At 40.7% G+C, this 18,983-nt stretch overlaps 1 long non-coding RNA gene across 1 annotated transcript in view; it reads left to right on the forward strand.

Moving 5' to 3' along the window:
- The first annotated feature begins 889 nt into the window (after positions 1-889).
- Positions 890-18,983, forward strand: part of LOC134471701 (uncharacterized) — a 76,669-nt gene continuing 58,575 nt past the window's right edge. The window contains exon 1 of the long non-coding RNA XR_010041287.1: positions 890-1,003. This is a non-coding gene — a long non-coding RNA (uncharacterized LOC134471701). The remainder of the gene's footprint in view (positions 1,004-18,983) is intronic.

The following is an 18,983-nucleotide window of genomic DNA, read 5'->3' on the forward strand; positions in this document are numbered from 1 at the left end:
CTCTGCACACCTCCTCTCTCCACCACCAGGGCGAAGAGTGATAATGACGTGAGCTGTGTTCATGCCTCAAGAGTCAATGTGCAAGGGATTTTTCTGTTTTATTATGAACAAGTGGTATCACTTAATGACTCTTTATATTAAGTGTTGCATGCTACTTATTTATTTTTGGGGTGCTATGGATCAAACCCAGGGCCTCATGCATGGAAGGCAAGAGCTCTACCACTGAGCCACATCCCCAGCCATTTGGATGCTTTAAACATATTTACTCTCTACTTTGACTCTATGAGATGAATAGTAGCATATTCACTTTACAGACAAGAAACATTTACTCAGTGGTAAGGTAACTTGCCACGGCACACACACCTGCTGAAGCTGGATTCCAAGCAGTGTCTGGCAGCACCCCAGATTCACATTTCCTCTCTCATATTGAGCCTTCTGTTTTCAGAAAGTATCACTCATCACATGGAGGACAGCAAGATGAGTAAGAGGCAGTGCGTACTCTGTAGGGGCTCATCCTTTAGTTATGGGAGGTGAAGCAGCAGTAGTGGATACTGTTTATTTCGTGGCTGTGACCTGAAGGCATGTGATCTCACTCGCTTCTCACCTGGGTCTGGCAAGGGAGGTGACAATCTGTGTTTCCTGGGTAACAAAACAGTTCCTGGAGATGAAGTAACTTAGCTTGGGTCACACAGCTATGATGACTCAACTCTGGCCTGTGAGTTCTCTCACTGAAGGCCCCCTGTACTAGACACAGACGGACACACAGTGGCGAAAGGTAGCAAACATTCAGTCCTGTACACAGGTGGCAGATAACCCAGGATGAGCTTGATGAGCACCGCGTGGGCTGATGGAAAACGGCTGCAGTCAATTTAGTCAATGTTGATTAAGCAGCTTCTGTGGGCCGCATACTGTGTGCATGGCTCGGGGAGCCACGGTGAGGCCTCTGAACTCACTGTGGAGAGCAAGGGACAGATGGGTAAACAGGCAATTATGACCCAGCAGGGTAAGTGACACACCGGAGGGTACAACGGGTGCATGGCAACGTGTGGGCTGGGAGAGCAGGGAAGGTTTCTGACCTGAAGCTTTGCCCCAAAATCCAAGTTTCATTCCCCTGCCACCTGGAAAGTATAGTGTGTTCTCAGGGTTGGACCTCTTGGTTTTCAAGGCACACCATCGGCTCCAAGAAGCCATCTGTGTTTGACTTGCTAATGTTTTTCTTGGGTTAGTAGATTTAATTTTTGAAATCATATTTTCTTAGGCTGATTTGAAAATTAGTTTTCACTGCAAACCAGTGATGTGCTGAAGTGGTTCAAAAGCATGTTGAGATACCAGGGTTAATAAGCCTTGGAATGGAAACAAATTACAGTAGGTAATGTGCAAGACTGCATATTGTGTACACAAAAGATTTCGAGGTAAGAATATTCATTTGTAGGGCTCCCCATGGATCCTTGATATGCTCTTCACCTGGGTTGGAAGTTGCTTAGATGTATGGGTGGGTTTCTATAGGCTATTCTGCTTATGAAATCTGTAAAGTAACCTATGTTTAAAACTTATTTTTTCTCATCTGTCCTAATACCTGCAAAGAGTGAAACATTCCAAGAGTGTAAAATTTTTTTCTTTCCATTCTTGAAAAGCAGCTTTTATTATCTTTGTATAATATTATGTATTCTTGCAGAGATACTGTATGTCTATACATGAGTGTGTGCGTAGATATGAATAAACAAATGTATATAGGAGGTGATTGAAAATAATTATATTCAAATAAAAATTTTAGTACAATAAAAGACACTGTTATTAATACTCCTCAGAATACGCCGTCTTACTTCCAATGCACTCAGCACATTGTTCTTGCCACTTTCGGAAGCTGTTCGGGAAGTTTTTTATTTTTATTTTTGTGAGTGTCTATAAGTTGCGTTGTCACTGAATTGATTCAAAACATTTACCTGTCATGGTCATTTTGACCTCGGGGGACAGCCAGATATTGCAGGCATGAATAAAGTGGATAAAGACACGTCGATAGGTTATTCTGAGCCTGCCTTTCCACTGGATAGTACTGGGTTTTTGGTCACTTGTGAAGACACTCAGGAAGGAAGACTTCTGGAACTGCTTCAGAAAGTGGTGGGAATGATGGGATCATTGTCTTGGAAGTAAGAAGGAGTATTTTGAGGGCAATTAATAATATGTCCTTTACTATAACAGTAAATGTTTCAGTTACTCACTGTATTTTTGATAGCCCCATTTATAAAAACACATACCCCATTATTGTTGTCTTTTACATAAACACAGCATATTATACTGTCTTGTACTTTGCTTTTGCCCCCATTTAACTAAAACATCTTGATGATTACCTGTTTTGTTGTAGCACCTATACACCTACACAAGCCTTTTCTGTGGCCATTTCATGTTCTGTGGACACATTTTAACTAGATTTCTTTTGATATGATTTTCATATGTTCTTGGCCTTTAGTTATCTGGAAAAACACTGCAAAAGAGAATCCTTATACATACACATTTTGCCCAGGTGTGACTTTATCCTCTTGAGTACATTCCTAAAAGTGGAATCTTCAAATAAAATGGCGTATTTTTATTTTGCTTGAAATTGCCCAATGCCACCCAAAATTGGGCTACTGATTTATCAAGATGGAAAGATATGTGTTACAAAAGAAAGAAAGAAAGAAAGAAAGAAAGAAAGAAAGAAGAAAGATGTCTGTTTCTTTATATATTCTGTGAGTGGTTTGATATCTTCCAGGACACATTGCAATAATGAAAACAGAGGTTTTGTCTGAAAAGTTTTGAGTGGAGTTTAGGTTCAAGAGGCTGTGAATTGACCTGCAAAACCACCCAATCAGCTCCGAGCAGATACATGTCAGCATGTTTTAGCTGAAACCCTTCCTTTTTGGGTTTTCTAGATATACGATTACGTTTTTAAAAATTTTACTTTGTACTAGAGATTGAATAGGACCTTTCCATTATATCTTCAGCCTTATTTTTATTTTTTATTTTGAGACAGGGTCTTGCTAAGTCATAAAGTTGCCCAGGCTGGACTCAAACTTGCTGTCCTCCTGCTTCAGCCTCCCAGAGTTCTAGAATTACAGACAGGTGCTTCCATGCCAGGCAGGAATACTTCTTTATGTCCTTGGACTGGTTTTATTTTTCCTTTTTTAATTTGGAAATTATAGCTGGATACTTGATGTTTGTGCTTCCTAGAAGGGGCTGTTTTGATCCCACCTGTGCCCCTAGTTGTTTGCTTCTTCGAAGTTTACTTGCAGTCTTTGTATTAGACCTGGCCACCAAGTGTTGTGTCTCTGCATTTCCACTGGCCTTTCCTAGCAGGTCTTGAGTGGGTGACCTTATCACTCTAGGAGGCAAACATACACTGTATGATCTGCCCAGCTCAATATCCTTTTCCTTAAATGTTAGATGGATTTATATTATTGCTGTAGGGAGCAGTGATCCGGGGAGGAATTAGTGCTCGGAGAGGGCTGTGGTCTTTTTAAAATGGCAACAAGAGAAAAATATATACTTTTCCAAAGCCACGGACCATGGTCTCATCTAGACTTCCTTCTTTATGCCACTTCTCAAGTCATTTGGCTATTTGAATGTCCTTTACATTCAAGTTTCTGAGGTGCTGAGGTTCTAGAATATATGGTACCACCACATCTGTCTTAGTGACTTTTAGTGTGGAGAAGGGAGAGTTCACATACAGAAGGCTCTGAACTAGGCTTCTGTCCTAACAGTGCTGGGAGCTGCCACACTGGAGTCCACTGGATGTGAGATTTTGAAGGGGTTTCTCCTTCTGGAGGTTCCTGGGAAGGTGCTGTGAACTGTGGCAGTCAAGCTCACCTCTGAGTTTGGTCAGTTTCCAGGAAGGAACGACTGTTGTGATCCAGATGTTTTCCTTCACTAGAGTGCTTTGCTCTGCCTGGCAGGGGTGTTTTTAAACAGATGCATGCAAGTGAAAATTAGGGGGGTGGTACCACTGGGGAGGAGGTGAACAGAGTTGAGGCTTAGATGATTCACAGTGGGTTGGTTTGTCTCACTGCCGTGTCCTAGCTGTGTAACTTCTATCAAAAGGGCCTAAGCCTTTAATAATGTGACAGCAGATCAAGGTAAGCTGTGCCTGCTTACCTTGATCTGAAGATTACCAGATGGATTTTTAAAAAGTTGGTATTGGAGATTGAACCCAGGGTTTTCGCAATGAGCTACATTCCCAGTCCTTTAAAAAATTTTTTTTCTTTTTAGAGTCAGGGTCTCACTAAGTCACTAAATTTTCCCAGATGGCTTTGAACTTTTGATCTTCCTGTTTTAGCTTCCCAGCACGCTGTGATAAGAGGCGTGTGCTGCCACACCTGGCTTGGAAAGGCGTTTATTGACGCTGTGCGTTGAACGTATCGAGTGATTTACCTATGTTACGTTACTTAATTCTCAAAACTAACCTCTGCAGTGAGCACTGTCATTTCTACTGTACAGATGGGGAAGGAGATGTTTGGAGAGACTGAGAAATTGAATCGAGGTTGCAGAGCTTACATAGCAGGTGGTGGTCAGGCCAGGGTGCAGCCCTCAGTGATTAAAGGAGGCTGGATGTGACGTTCAGCTCTTTCCACTGAGTACTGGGCCCTCTGTGACCCTAGGGCTTCAAATGGAGTCGATTTTGCTCTTCAGGAGGTGTTTGAAAATGCCACAATTCAGGGAAACTGGTAAACCAGTGGTCTCTAGTGGGCTGTGGTCACAGATACCACTAAACATCCCATAATGCACAGGCGAGGCCCCAGCCAAGAATGAGCCACACCTGACGTAAGAGGCGCTAAGGTTGAGAAACCCCAGGTTAACCTACATGCCCCAATATTTTTAAAAAGTAAGACACAACAAGGGCAACCCTTTCCTGACCCATTTTTTTCCTCCGTAGTACTTGTCACCCTCCTAGAGATGGCAAAAATTTATCTACTATCTTTATATTTTATGATGTCTCTATTCATCAGAAGGTAAACTTCCCAGGGTTGGCAACCTTTGCATTTTCAGTTTCTAAAGTGCTTAGAGTGAAATTTACACATGGTGGGTGCACAATAAATATTTATTATACAAACAAGTGAATGTAAGAATAAGTTCATGGTATCAATTTGCGGTCGCTGACGATGGAGAAAGGTGGCAATAAATTTGGAGCCGAGGATGAGAGGATGGTGGTTGGGCAAGATTCCCGCCAGAGCCGCTGCCCAGAAGGCTACCGTGCAAAGCTCCTGCGGCTCAGAATGTCTATATGTGACTCTCTGAATTAAGAAGTGCTGAGTCCCAGTGCAGCCTGCCTGTGTCCTACAACCAGTGGACGCAGTGCCCTGTATTTCATTTCCCAGACTTTGAAAGCATGTGTTTTCCCACAGTACTGCTGGCTTCCCTATGGAAGTCCCCATAGTTTCTTCAGGTTAAAGAGTGCTTTTCAAATTAATTCAGAGAGACAAGTTACTTTTTAAAGAGGGGGAAAGTATCTTCCTCAAAGAGACCTGTAGTGGAAAAAAATGCTTTTAAGGAACTTTCTAAAATTCAAATGCATCTGCAGCATGGGTTCCCCATGATCACACCTGCTATTGTGCTTAATGGAAATGAAGAATGAATCTCTCCTAGAGGATACTTTCTAGGCTCATGACTGACCAGGGTGGGATGTGGTGCATAATTAACATAAAGAAAAATCTACCCTGTAATAATCATTTCAAGTTCTTATTTGTAAAATTAGAATGATAAAGTCTAGGAACTGGCTCTAGAGTTTCCTTGGGAAAGGGAAGGATCTCATTTTTAGAAAAAGATTGGAAGCTGACTCTAGGCATAGGGAAGGCAGATGCTGTCTTCCTGGTGTGGAGTAAGATAGCAAAGCAAATATTCTGTATTAAAAATGCACAGATTTAGAAAGAAGAGAAAGAGGTGCAGGAAACGGAGTAACCATGGGTTGGATGGCGTCACTATTGCTGTGATAGAATTCTCCCCCTCCATCAGCCTGAACTTGCTGTAAGTGCAGTTAGGAAAGACAAAGAAGGGGAGTGAATTCCTTATCTGTGACAGCTGATGGCAGAGGGGACCATGACAAGTGAGACGCTGAGGAGACGGAGAGTTCATTGGAGGTAGCTTGATGGCAGAAGGGCCCATGACGACTGCATCTGCAGGACTCATGGAACTCTGGAGGAGGTCGTGGTGCTCTACATACCAAGAGGCAGAAGCCTTGGCTCATTTTTGTTGAAATATCAAAGGGCAAGCAACCCTGGATCATATGGAGATTTAGTATTTATAAGGTGATTAGTCCAGTGCTTAATATATAACAGAAATTTAATAAATTACTATTCTTCATCAAATTGTTCATACTCTAATCCATTATCAAATTATGTGTACTCTTCCTTCCGAACCATTCTTGATTTCAGTGAATGGGAGGTGGTCATAAAATAGGGTGCAAATATTTTGAAGAACTGCTTTCACTGATTTAGATTATGGTATTTTTTTTTCTAGTTTTTCTCAGGCCTCACTTGTCTCTATTGTCTTTTGTATTTTAGTGAATTCCTATATTTATGTGATATGCTGACTTTAGCAGGCTTTAATTGTGTGGCTTGTGTTTAAATGATGCATAGATAAGAGAGCAGACTCTGGCACAGTATGATGTTTGCCCTTGTAAGTGGATTGCATTGTTGATCACAGGATTTGCTGCCCTGTCTGGGGGAGGATTATGTATTCCCATCACATTCATGTGTGGTTTGCTTTTAGTCAATGACAGGTAAGTAGGAGTGAAAAGTGTCTCTGGAAAACACAAGCGATGTGTGTTACTTCTGAATAGCAGCTTTAAGACACACAGCAGCAATGCTCACACTTTCCTCCTCTGCCATGGATGGTAATGTCTCCGGTGAGGAATGCCCTGTCAGTAAATAAAATGACACAGGACAAAACTGTCACTGATCATTGATAAACATGTAACACAAATGGGAAATGTTTGCTGTTGTGAACCATTGAACTTGGTGGGATCATTTTTACCTTAGCATAACCTTGCCTGTTATGACTAATACACTCATTTTGTGTTTGAAGACCCTTGCCTGGGTTGAATAAGTGTTCTAGAAACCTGAGTATTTATTTCCAGTAGAAAGATGGCAATTTGAGGAGGAAAAGTTCAGTGTTCCATCTAGGGAACAGGTACAAAGCAAAAAGTAATTTACAGCTGAATCGGTGGCTAGGACTGATAACCTAATAAGTGAACTCCACAGGAGGAGTTCATTTTGGACGATGGAGGTTGGCATGACTTGGGAGATCATTCATCTCTGGGGATGCTCATTTGTCACTTTCTTTATCAGTTCCTGATTCGTTCTTCAGGTTCTTTGGAGGGCCAAAATAGCCTAATGAACTTAGAGAAAAAAAATATATATGTAGTAGGAGCTTTACTAAAAAAAAGAAGAATCTTACAGTTGAGGGAAATATAAATTATTCCAAAAGCGCTCACTTCCCTAGTATTTGTAGGGCAATTCATCATTTAGCTATTTGTTATCTTTGAGACAAACATTTTTTAAAAAATTATCTTAAATAGGGAAAAACAAAACAAAAAGTATAAGAAAAACAAGAAACACAAGAGACAAAGAAAGAGACAAATATTTCTAAATCTGTACGTTTGACTTTTCTTCCTGGATCTGCTAATTATTTCTAGTCACTAGAATAGATTTTTGGAAGCTTGGATATACCTGAAACTTAACATTATGTAAACTTGAGTTTTTTCCTTTCCATACATTCTACTTCTACCCACAAGGTCTTTGTTCTGTATTTCCAAGGGTCTGAAATTTAGAGTCCATTCAGTAGAAAAAGTACCCCATACCACTCCCTCTGCCGGGAGAATGAGCAGCAAGAGAAAAAGCTTAGAGGAAGGGAAACGTAAGAGAGATCTAGGGAATCATAAGCTACTGAGCATAGACCCATGTTGTAAGCATAATGCAAGATCTGGAGATTGACACATAGCTTGGAATCAGTTTGTGTGGATGCTGGGAGGCAATTCTGAGACTTCAGGCCTTGATCTCATAACCAGAAGGAAGCTATAGATAGGATCAATTTCATTTGAGGTATTTATGGTGTTGGTGGGGCAGGTTGATGGAGCAAGGGGGATACTGGAGATGGAAAGATAGGCAGCCTGAGACGATTCTACTGAAAGACGTGTACATTGGCACTTGGCTATAGAGGGTGGACCAGAGGGAAAGTCAGCTCTTGGCTTCCCTGGGGACAGGGAGCTGGATATGCCTTTTCTTCACTCATGCAATCAATAAAGTGCCTTTGCTAGACTGAGCTGTAGAGAGGGTTTGAGGCTGACGTAGCACTAAAATCCTCTAAGACTCTGAAATGGAGGCAACCAAGCAAGAATTCATGGCCTGAACCAGCAATTCCCCTGAGAGCTGCAGAACAAGGGTCAGTTTGTCAGAGCTCTCTGCCCAAAGTATACCAGAAACCCCTGCCTTCTTTCTCAATTCTCTCTTGTTCTGTTCCACAATGGTAGCCCGTGGAGACACTGCTGCTCCCTACAGTCCATCCTCTTTTGTGAAAGGCAAGAAAACTGTTTTAATGCTGCTTGCAACCCATGCAGAAAAAAATATTTCCCAGCAGGTGTTTCTGAGCATTAAGCAGGTTTTTCTGCTGTCCCCTCCACATATCACTTTAACAGCTACTCTGGCAAATTGCTTAGTCCACGAATTCTCATCTCCCTTGCTGCGTTATACTAAGAAGAAAATAAAGATCATTAAAGGCCCTCTCCCTTGATTATTCTTCTTAAAGAGCACAGTACATTTTGGGGAAAGGGGAATAAACTGACTCTCTGGTACAACCAGTATACAAAACAGTACCTTCCTTCTTGGAGATAGTCATGCCCAAATTCTTCAGACAAATTCAATCTACAGCCTGAGAGGAAGCTGAAAGTTTCTTAGAGTTATGAACTCACAGCAAAATGGCTAGAGTTTGAAAGCGTTCATGCAGCTATTCAGTGGGCTCGACTCCTCCTGATAACTGTCACATTGATGTCTTCCCAGAATCTAACATACTCAGAATTTAAAGCCATACAAGTTGAGTCCTTTTGGCTGCAACAGACAGAAACCTATATAAACATGGCTGAGGAACTTAGCCGAGGAGGAGACCTGTGAAGGTAAAAGAAATTCAGATTTTCGCAGGAATGCAATAATAAAAGCCATGGCATGACCTTGCTTCTTGGAGACAGAACTACATGCAAGATATTTTGTGGATGGCAGCAGTAGATGTTTGTGGCCATGAACTTTGATTCTTTACTATCAACTCAAATGTCTCCAGCTCTGCTTCAGTGTACGTCCTCCCATTACTGTCTTCCAAGCCTTCTTTTTCTTTACTTCACTTCTATTGCTTTTTTTTCCCCTGAGGGCCTGGTGGTGCACCCTTTATTTTTTGTTTCAGATTTCTGAGACTGGCCAGCAGATTCCAATCTCATGAGAATTTAAGACCTTACCTAAGTTATGAGTGTGTTGCCTTGGGACATACATGCCACCCTGGTCCAACTAAACACATTGGGAGATGGTGATGGGGGGGGTCATAGATAAAGATCATTCCCATGGCTTCAGTAGCCCGATAACTAAAAAGGAAAGTTACTCCTGTGGGAATTAACTGAAACACCCATGTTAAAAAGTAAATGACATTCATTTTTGGCACTCAGATGGTTTTATGTTTCCTGGTGGTTGTAATGTTACAGGCAGCTGAGTTAGATAGAAATATTACAGGCAGTCAGACAGGGATTGGCCATTAAAGGAGCCAGTGCAGAAGATGAGATGCATGCAACTGTAGGGGAAACAGACACCTCAGCTCTGGGCCACACTTCAAGACAAAAGATAAAACACATGCACCCACTTTCTTCCTAAGGATAAACTTCAGGAATTGATATTCTAGATAGGTCTCTATCACTTTGAGGAAGTCAGAAGTCACCATCCCAACTCCCTGCAGGAAGGGTCACTGCTCTGTATGCATGCCGCTTGCTACATGACTCACTTCCCCATTTGTCCATGATTTGATCAATTTTACCTGAGCAATTAATCTTAGTTCTGTCCTACCTCATGCCTACTTTGTGAATTCCCATGTTTTCCCCACCTTAGACTTGCCTCACTTTGTGTTTTGCTCTATAAAAGTCCCTAAAAGAGACAGTCTTTGGCAACCCACTCAGGACCCCTCCGACAGAAGCTTTCTTTCTCAAACAGAAGCTCTCTCTGTCAGAAGCTTTGTCTCTCTCAATAAACATGTTCTGCTCTTAGCTTCCATTGTTCCTAAAGTTCATTCTTTGCTTTTAGAGAACACGACCTCGTACCAGACATCTAGTGGGTTAGGAGTTTTGTTCCCCTGTTTCAGTGAGGAGCTTTAAGGTGTATGGGGCAGGACTTAATCCACAGAAATTTTGAATGTATGGATTATGGACATTGTGACTTTTCTAAAGATGAAAAAATCATAGAAGAGGGTCTTGAATAGGAGGTCATACTTGTATTATACCAATACTGATTGGATGTTCAACAGTATTTGAAGAGTAGCTGCTGTTTTTATAAGCTCAGTGCTGACTAAATCATGTTATTTTCCAAGGGAAAGTCATAAATTAACCACAATTTCAACCCTGTTCTTCATGTGCTGCTCAGTCCTATTTGAAATCTGCTTTCAGTTCACAGAAATCTTTGCATTTGATAGACTTTTCCTCTCCAATGTGAGATTTACTGACTTGTTGCTTGGGAGAAAAATACTGAATGCATCCAAAAATTCTGAGTACTCCGTGTGTAAAATGAATGTTCCTGGCCCATATCTCCTAGGGTTTCACAGGAAAAGGAATTTTTGGAATGTCTGGGAGTTGAGTTGTAACTAGCAAGACTTTACCATCCTTAGGACAGTGATGGCAGTAATTCTAGCTAGCTTTATCTAACTCTGGGTTCTAAGCACTCTGGATATTTAGTCAGTACTTAGGGGTGCCTGAACCTTTAGCTGGAAGCCAATGGATACTCAGCTTTGCAAGGCCTCCATTTCTTGGCATGAGGAATAATGTAAAACTCTTTTGTCGAATATACTGTGCTCATCTGAGCCAGGCAGGCTCTTGGGGAAGATTCAGCCCATGACTCCTTGTAGCTGGCCCTTGTTACCTAAGTTTATACTCTTGATATCAAAAAACTTGCTATCTTTAGATGTGACACTTACCAAATATTCAAAGATCAACAGCAAGAAATAAGCCTCCAGATTAGCCTGATAGGAACTGGCCTCCAATTTGAGAAGGGTAGGCATTCATTTCTGATAAAACTAGAGAGTATCTGAAATCACTGGTTTTTGCTTATCTCTACTGTGAGATTCAAGTGCCCAAAGTATACACCCTGATGCTACATATACTCCAAAACCTGGATACCACAGTCACTGGTTGCTGTGTGGATAATGCATATACTAGGTTTACCCTGGTGATATCCTTCCTCCCTCTAACTTTGCTCCAAAGCCTTCAGGAAGAGGAATTACAGAATTCTGGATGAGTACATACAGAAAAGGGTCACTGCCTGCTATCACAAATGGCTTTGGACTCCTTATCCTGCTGTGCTTCATAATTGTGCCAACAAATATAGTTGTTTTAGGCTTTAGTTCTCTTGATTGTAAATTGATAGTATTGAACACAATAAATGACTCAAATCTTTAAGGTTCTTCATTTTACCTTTCTAATTTAATCTTCCTATTGTTTTGCTCTTCTTACTCTATTTCTGTTCCCCTACTTCTGTTCCCCTTCCCTCACCCTCTTTCTCCTTCCTCACTCCTATTTCTCTTCCCCTTCCCACCTACCCCTTCATTTTCAAGAACCCAGCCCTTCTATACCTATTAGTCTTCTCTTTACTCTCCTTCTGCACCTTCCTTTCTCTTTAGGAGAAGGACACCCTTAAATAATTTTTTGTTTCATCTGTAGTATGTAGCATAACACCTGGTACATTTATATTCTACCCATGTATTTATTCATATACTCGATAAACATTGAAGTGGCACCTAGAATATACTGAACCCAGTGGCTAATGGTGAGCAAGACAGGTAGAGTGTCTGCTATGGTTTAGATCTAATCCCTCCACATTGTTGTGTGTTCATAAATGGGATTTTTGGAAGATGATTGGATCATGAAGATACTATACTTATAAGTAGATTAAACTATTGATGATTTTTTAGCTAAATATATTCTTAGGAGGTAGGGAGTCAGGTAGAGAAAGTATGATATTGGGGTTATGACCTGGAAAGGTTTACTCTTGTTTCTGGGTTCACCCTCTGTCACTGCTTCTTGGCTGCTATGAGATAAACACATTTTCTCTGCAATACCCCTCTGCCATAATGTTTGTGCTTTGGAGTCATCCAACCATGAACTGAACACCCTGAAACCATAAGCCAAAATAAATCTCTCTTCCTTTAAATTGCAGGTGTCAAGTATTTTTGTCCTAGGAAAAGGAAAGTGACTAATACAGGAAATTGATACAGAGAATGTGGTAGTTTTGCAGCTGTACCTGACCACAGATTCAGAAGACTTTGTAACTGGTTTGCAGGAGTTTGGAAAGGTTTAAAAATGCAGACTAGAGAATCCCTAGAATTCTGTAAGCAGAGCATGGTAGGTGATTCTGTTTGGAGCTTAGAAAACTAGAATGCTGATAGTGATTACTAAAGGCTAGCTTCCTGATATTTTAGGTGGGAATGAGAACTCTGTTGGAAATTGAACTAGAGGTCATGCATGTTGCATTCTGTTAAAGAACTTGTCTGTGTGTTGTGGAAAGTGGAATTTTAAAATTGTGCACTAACTAATCTCATGGAAGAAACCTGAAGGCAGCCCAACATCTAGGCTAAGGCATGGGTACTTCCAATTTCTTTTTAGCCAGCTTGACAGTGAGAACCAGGAGCAAAAAGCAGAGCTGAGACATTAGGAAATTTTGCAGTTTAGCCAGAAAGGAAGCATGGTAAAGATGGGACCAAGGAGAATGTGGTTGCTGAAAATATTAGAGCCATTAAAAGATTAGAGCCATCAAAAGAAGGCCAAGTACTTTGCAAGGGAAGATGGCGTGAGGGCATCTCAGGAATTGGCCAGATCTCACCCATCACAGGCTGAGAAGTGTAAAATAGTTTGAGAGACATTGCTTTGAGAAAAGAGTCTCAGGGCACCCTGCTTACTCAGGGAAGTATATCACCAGGTTCAGTCATGTGTGCACTCAGAGGCCACTATATTGATGGTTCACAGGGGCCTATTTTCTGCTTGAGCTGATGGCAGACCTTTGTGTTATCTACATGATACCGGTTTTACAGACATTATGAATTTAAGAGTTATAGAGAGTATAGAGTCTTCCACCTAGATTGCAAAGGAAGGCCAGATTTTGAGGACGAGGGGCTAGTTATGCCAGGAATTACGTATGCGATCCTGCACAAGTGGACATTTCTCTAATTTGTAAAATTTGCGATGACTAAATGAGATGAAAGATGTAACATCCTTAGCCTGGAGTCAGGCTATTGAAATAGATGTCCCATAAATGTTGTCATTATTGGTGAATAAAGAAAAGTGAGTCAGGGAATAAAAAGAAAAAAGAACACATTAGGAGAAAGTGAATCTGTACAATTTCATCAGTCAAAAATCCAATGGACCTGTTGGCACTTATTTAGGCAATGTTGCAGGAGGAATGAAACTATTTCTGTGTGTAGGAACCTCAACTGTCACCCTAGGCCACTTGGAAATAGCAGGGGCTTTTACTGGCTTAATTGTTCCTGGAGATTTTGGCACATTTCTGTGTTCAGAAGGTAGTGCTTAGGATTCTGTGTCTTCACTTAGACATTATTGAAGGATTTATTCTGAAAATAATGCTTCATTGAATATAAGTCTTGACAGTAGGATTTCCAAGGATAGTCGAGAACATCATAAAGGTTACTGGTATTTGTTAAAAATCCAGCTGCCTGAGGTTCGTGCCAGATTCACTTAATCAGAATCTCTGGTATGGGGTGTAAAAGTGCATTCTTATCAGGTTCTTCTGTTACAGTTATGGAAGGTGAAACTGAACTATTATAGTCCTGATAAGTTCTGCATAGGAGGTACCTGACAAAACAATTAAGAAGCATCAGCTACTAAAAATAATTCATTGCTACTTGGGATAGCAGTTTGGGTTTAATTCTTTCAAAAGAGAGAAAAATGAGGAGTTGGAAATGAACTTAATAAAGGTAAATAGCTGAAGTATACAGGAAGCTAGATTTTGGCTCAATCCCTGTGTAAGAAATTCTTGAGATGGGGCTGAGACTCAGTCTTAGTGTAGACGTTCTCAACTTTGTGTGTTAGGTTATTCCTGGAGGCCTCTGCTGATGTTTCTAGTTTTGAAGTTTCTGATGCAGTAGCCCTGGGTGGGTGTGAATTTCTAGGGGATCTGAATAGGGAACTGACATCTAATACTGTTTTACCTCTGGCCACAGGCATCTTTTTCATCTGTGTTTGCTGATCAGCACTCTCGTGAATACCCAACAGAGATTTTATTTGTAAATCTCAGGTTTCTGGCTTTGCAGCCATCTCTTCTGGCACTATATGCTGCAGTTGGCTTATTCTCCCCAGACCCTAAACTCTGTCTCATTTAACGACTCCATCAGACTCTGCCTGGATTCCCCTTCCTTGAGCTGCTGCCTGGAAACCATCTCAAAATACTAAGCTAGGAAAATTACAGGGCTTATTTAAGTTGTTTACATCTCTTAGAGATCACAGTTGCCAGCACCTGATGTTCAGTATCTTCAAAAGGATTGGTTGGCTAGGGTTGATGGTGAATACTTGTAATCTTAGTACTGTGGGGGGTTGAGGCAGGAGGATGGCAAGTTTGAGCCCAGTATGGGCAACTTAGCAAGACCTTATTTCAAAATTAAAAAAAAATTAAAAGAAGAGATGTGGTATATAGTTCAGGGTAAAGGTCCTGGATTCAATTCCCAATACCTCCCTACACCCCCAGAAGTTTGATAAACTGTATCAAACTTTTGTATCTTTCAGGCAGGAGGTAAATTCATTCTCTTTCTCTGTCCAAGTTAGGCAGAAGCAGCATCCCAAAATATCTTTACAAAAGTATGCTACTGCTGTTCAGGGAGAATGATCTGAGAGCAAGGAAGAAGAGAGAAAGCTTGGAGACCAGCTGGACGGGGCTCTGGTCATCCAGGTGAAGGCGTTGCTAAAGACACAGCAACAATAATGGTGATGGAGGAGAAAATAAGTGGATACCTTCGAGTTTGATTTTGAGACAGTGCTGAGAGAACTTGCTGATGGAGGAGCCCAAGGCAGAGTGCTTCTCTTTGTGAAGCTACATATTGCACTTGGTGAGTTGAAGCTGGAGTCTGGTATTAGATTACATAGTTTATGAGGTGCACAGAAGCAGTTCTGACTGGTTCATTGTTTTATTTTCAGCACATATACAAAGCAGGACTCTGTAGGCATTTGTTGAATGAGTAAATAAATGCTTCTTGTGGTCCTTACTTTTGGACCAGACTACTTTGTGCCCATCTGCCTGTTATGGTTTGGATGAGTGTCCCTTGCAGTTGACATGTAAAAGCTTAGTTGCCAGGGTGGTGACACTGAGCGGTACTGTGACCTTAAGGAGCGGAGTCCTTGGCTCATTGGGAGTGTACCTTGAAAAGGATAAGGAATGTGGGATCTTGTTTCTGTTCCTACTCTGTTTCCTGTCTTGAGATGTGACTTTCTCAATAAGTCTCCACCCATGATATGCCAGCCTCACCAGAGGCCCAAATATGTGGGGTTGCTCAGTCTTAGACTTGATTTTCCAAGACGATGAGCCAAAGCAAACCTAAGTCATCTCAGTTATATTATTGCAGTAATGTGCAGCTGACTGGCTTCAACATTGCCTCTTTTCATGTTGGTTCTCCACAGATTTCCAGTTTTTTAGACATTTGTTGATATAGCTTGCTTAGGGTACAACAATATCAGTATTGCCTAGAAGTTAATTAAAAATTTAGAATCTCACACTTTATTCCCTGGACCTGTGGAATTAGACTTTGCATCTTAAAAAGACTTTGGTAGTTAGCTCTATCCAAAAATGAATAAAGGAAATGAGACAGATTGCCCAGGTAATTATCCACATACCTAAGTTTGATGTAGGCCACTTATAATGTCCTCTGATGCCATTTTTAAAGAGAAAGGGTCCCCCTAAATAGTTCAGGCTGGCCTTGAACTTGTGGCAGTTCTCCAAGAACTGAGATTACAGGTATGTGCCACCATGGCCAGCTTCCCAGATACCAAATTCTATCTGTAGGGCATAATTCTGTTTTAGTACATGGCTTTGTTAAGCATTCATTTTACTCAGTAAATATTTCCAACTTCAGATCAGTATCTTTGAGGATAAGTCTGTCATTCTGACTGTGCCTCTTCTTTTTCTTTTGTATGAAGACCACAAAAATTTGACAAAATCCAGAATTAATACCAGAGGGGAAGGATGGAATTCCAGGAAGAAAAAAGCAAGGTTGTGACTAAAGAAGGTAGATGTCACAATCAATTAGAAGAAACAGGTTTCAAAAACTAGAAGGCACCAACCTGAAAGACTTTGTGTTCAGGGACTAAAGAACAAATGGTTTCTTTTCAAATGGGTGATTAACTCATGGAGTGGGTTCCCAGAGGCAGCTGGGAGAACTGATCTATGGAGGTAGAGCCTGGGAATTGCTTTTGTAGCTCTTTCCCTCTTTGGCTCAAGATCAGAGAGGGAAGTTGCTATGGAGGTCATCCAGCTAAAGATGTATCAGGCCAGGTGATTCTCTGGACTGGAAAGTGTATGAATGCTCCTTGTTTACCTGGGGATCCTCCCTTCACACATCCACGTTCTCCATCTAACAACGCTTGCACAGACAGGGTTTTGTTTGAGGCAGTGACTGATATGTAGCCAGTATAATATCATTATGCCATTGAAGTGTTCATTCTTCCCTTCACAATTTTGAACTGGAAAGATGAAATTGTGGCCGAGAGAATGGCTTCCTTAGAAGAACCTGTCATGTCAGGACCAACATGAAGATGTTCTGGCTTTTGGTCTAATCACTCTTTTTCTATGCTTTATTAGTTTTTTGTTGCTGTATGTGGTAAGATATGGACATCATATGGTGAAATAATGAATTTTGTACTGAGTGCTATACTGTTACTTCTGAGTTTCTGTCTCCCTTTATTTAACATTCTATAATAAAATGATTAAGAGGATTCTTAAGGTCCAAAACATAAAGGTGATAACATGCCTGTTTTGGATCATATGCCAGGCTTTACATTAAATATTAAATGCTTTAAACAGTTTCTCACTTAATTTTCACAATGATCCAATGAAGTGAATGTTGTTATTAATCACTTTACAAATCGGTACACAGAGTCGGGGAGAGTTACTTGCCGAAAGTTGTATAATAACCTACTTCCCCCAACTCCAGATTTTGAGCTCCTATTGCATAAGTGACTATTACCCAAATTGTTGTTTCAGGACACTCCGAGATCACTAAGGTTTTTTTTTTTTTTTTTTTTTTACTCATCATTGAGGACATTAAAGTTTGAGATAGCATGCAAATTAACTGTGGCCTTACGTCCAGTGTTGAGGCCAGATGATCTTTGAGGGAAGGAAGGGAAAGACAAATTTTCTTGATGAAGAAAGCAGTGTAGCTGGGAATGGTGGTGCACTCCTGTAATCCTAGCACTTGGATGTCTGAGACAGAGGATCCTTGCAAGTTTGAGACCAGCCTGGCTACAAAGTGAGCCTAAGGCCAGTCTGAACTGCACAGTGAGATCCTGTCTCAAAAAGACCAAAAAAAAAAGCAAGCAGTATATCAATCTCCATTATGTTTAGACTTCTTGTGTCCTTATAGATGGGTTACAAACGTTTTGGAACCTGTCACTTAGCATAGCCCTTCCCTGAGTTTTATGGTCCGAACTATACCAGACATGTAGTGATAAAGAAAATATGCAGAAAGCTCATTGCAAGGTAAAGAGGACATGGGAAGAGATTGTCACAATTTTGTTTTACATTCTCTTCACTGTATTTTCACTAGTGGGCATGTGACTATTGTTACTCATTTGTATCTCTGTCTCTGCCCCCCCCCTTATGTATATATGTCTCTATCTCATTCAATATGTCTCTCTTGAGTACCTTTGTGTATTGTCATGCACCCTACCTCAGTCTTTTAAAATCATTTGCACTGTTTTAATTTCTATAACTTAGGGACTACTAAGTTCTATCTGAGAAGCTAGAGACCATTCATGAATAAAAGAAACAGATTTCTGTTCATTTTTAACTTTCTCATAGAATATGTGTTACTGGGTGCTTACTAAATTTTATGGATTCATTGACTGATATAAATTTAAATGCCTTCTAGGCAGGAATTGGCATCTTTGTTTTAGGTTGGCCATTTTATAGGTCCTGTTGTCAAGGATGGAAATTAGTATGTGCCCATGGTCCTATCTGTCAAGTGGTGTCAGATTTTCCACAGGGGTTTAATGCAATCTCCCTCTTAAAGGTAAAAATCATTTCTAAACAAGACTTGTTTTTACTGTGGAGTCAACAGTAATAATTCTCAATGTAGATATGAATAAAGTTAATAAATCAAAGCAAGGAAAAGCAAGGCAGAGAGAAAACTAAAGGTCACAGAGTATCTGAGGCTTATTCACCTAACTTTAAAAAAATTGTAACTTTTTTAGCTGAACTGTATTTTCCTGTAGATTAAACATGTTATGATTGGCACAAGGGTTTCATATACTTTCTACTGTTTTCATCTTGTGTGGTTTTGGTTTCAAGTTCCATGCCTCCAGTGAAGTACCTAAAATAATCCCCGAGTCATAGAGAAGTCCCAGGATTCTATTGAAAGGAAAATCTAGTTATCTTACCTGTAAATTGTAGAAGATGATAACAGTCTATAAAATTGCTCAGTCTATAAAATTGACACATGAACTGAGTCAGTGGGAATCACCGGTCAGTTAAATTCATGGAGACCTAAGTAACATCCCATGTCCT

Source organism: Cavia porcellus, unplaced genomic scaffold, assembly GCF_034190915.1.
Source record: "Cavia porcellus strain 051 isolate PalLab524CR breed Dunkin Hartley unplaced genomic scaffold, mCavPor4.1 scaffold_19, whole genome shotgun sequence".
NCBI classification, from domain to species: domain Eukaryota; kingdom Metazoa; phylum Chordata; class Mammalia; order Rodentia; family Caviidae; genus Cavia; species Cavia porcellus.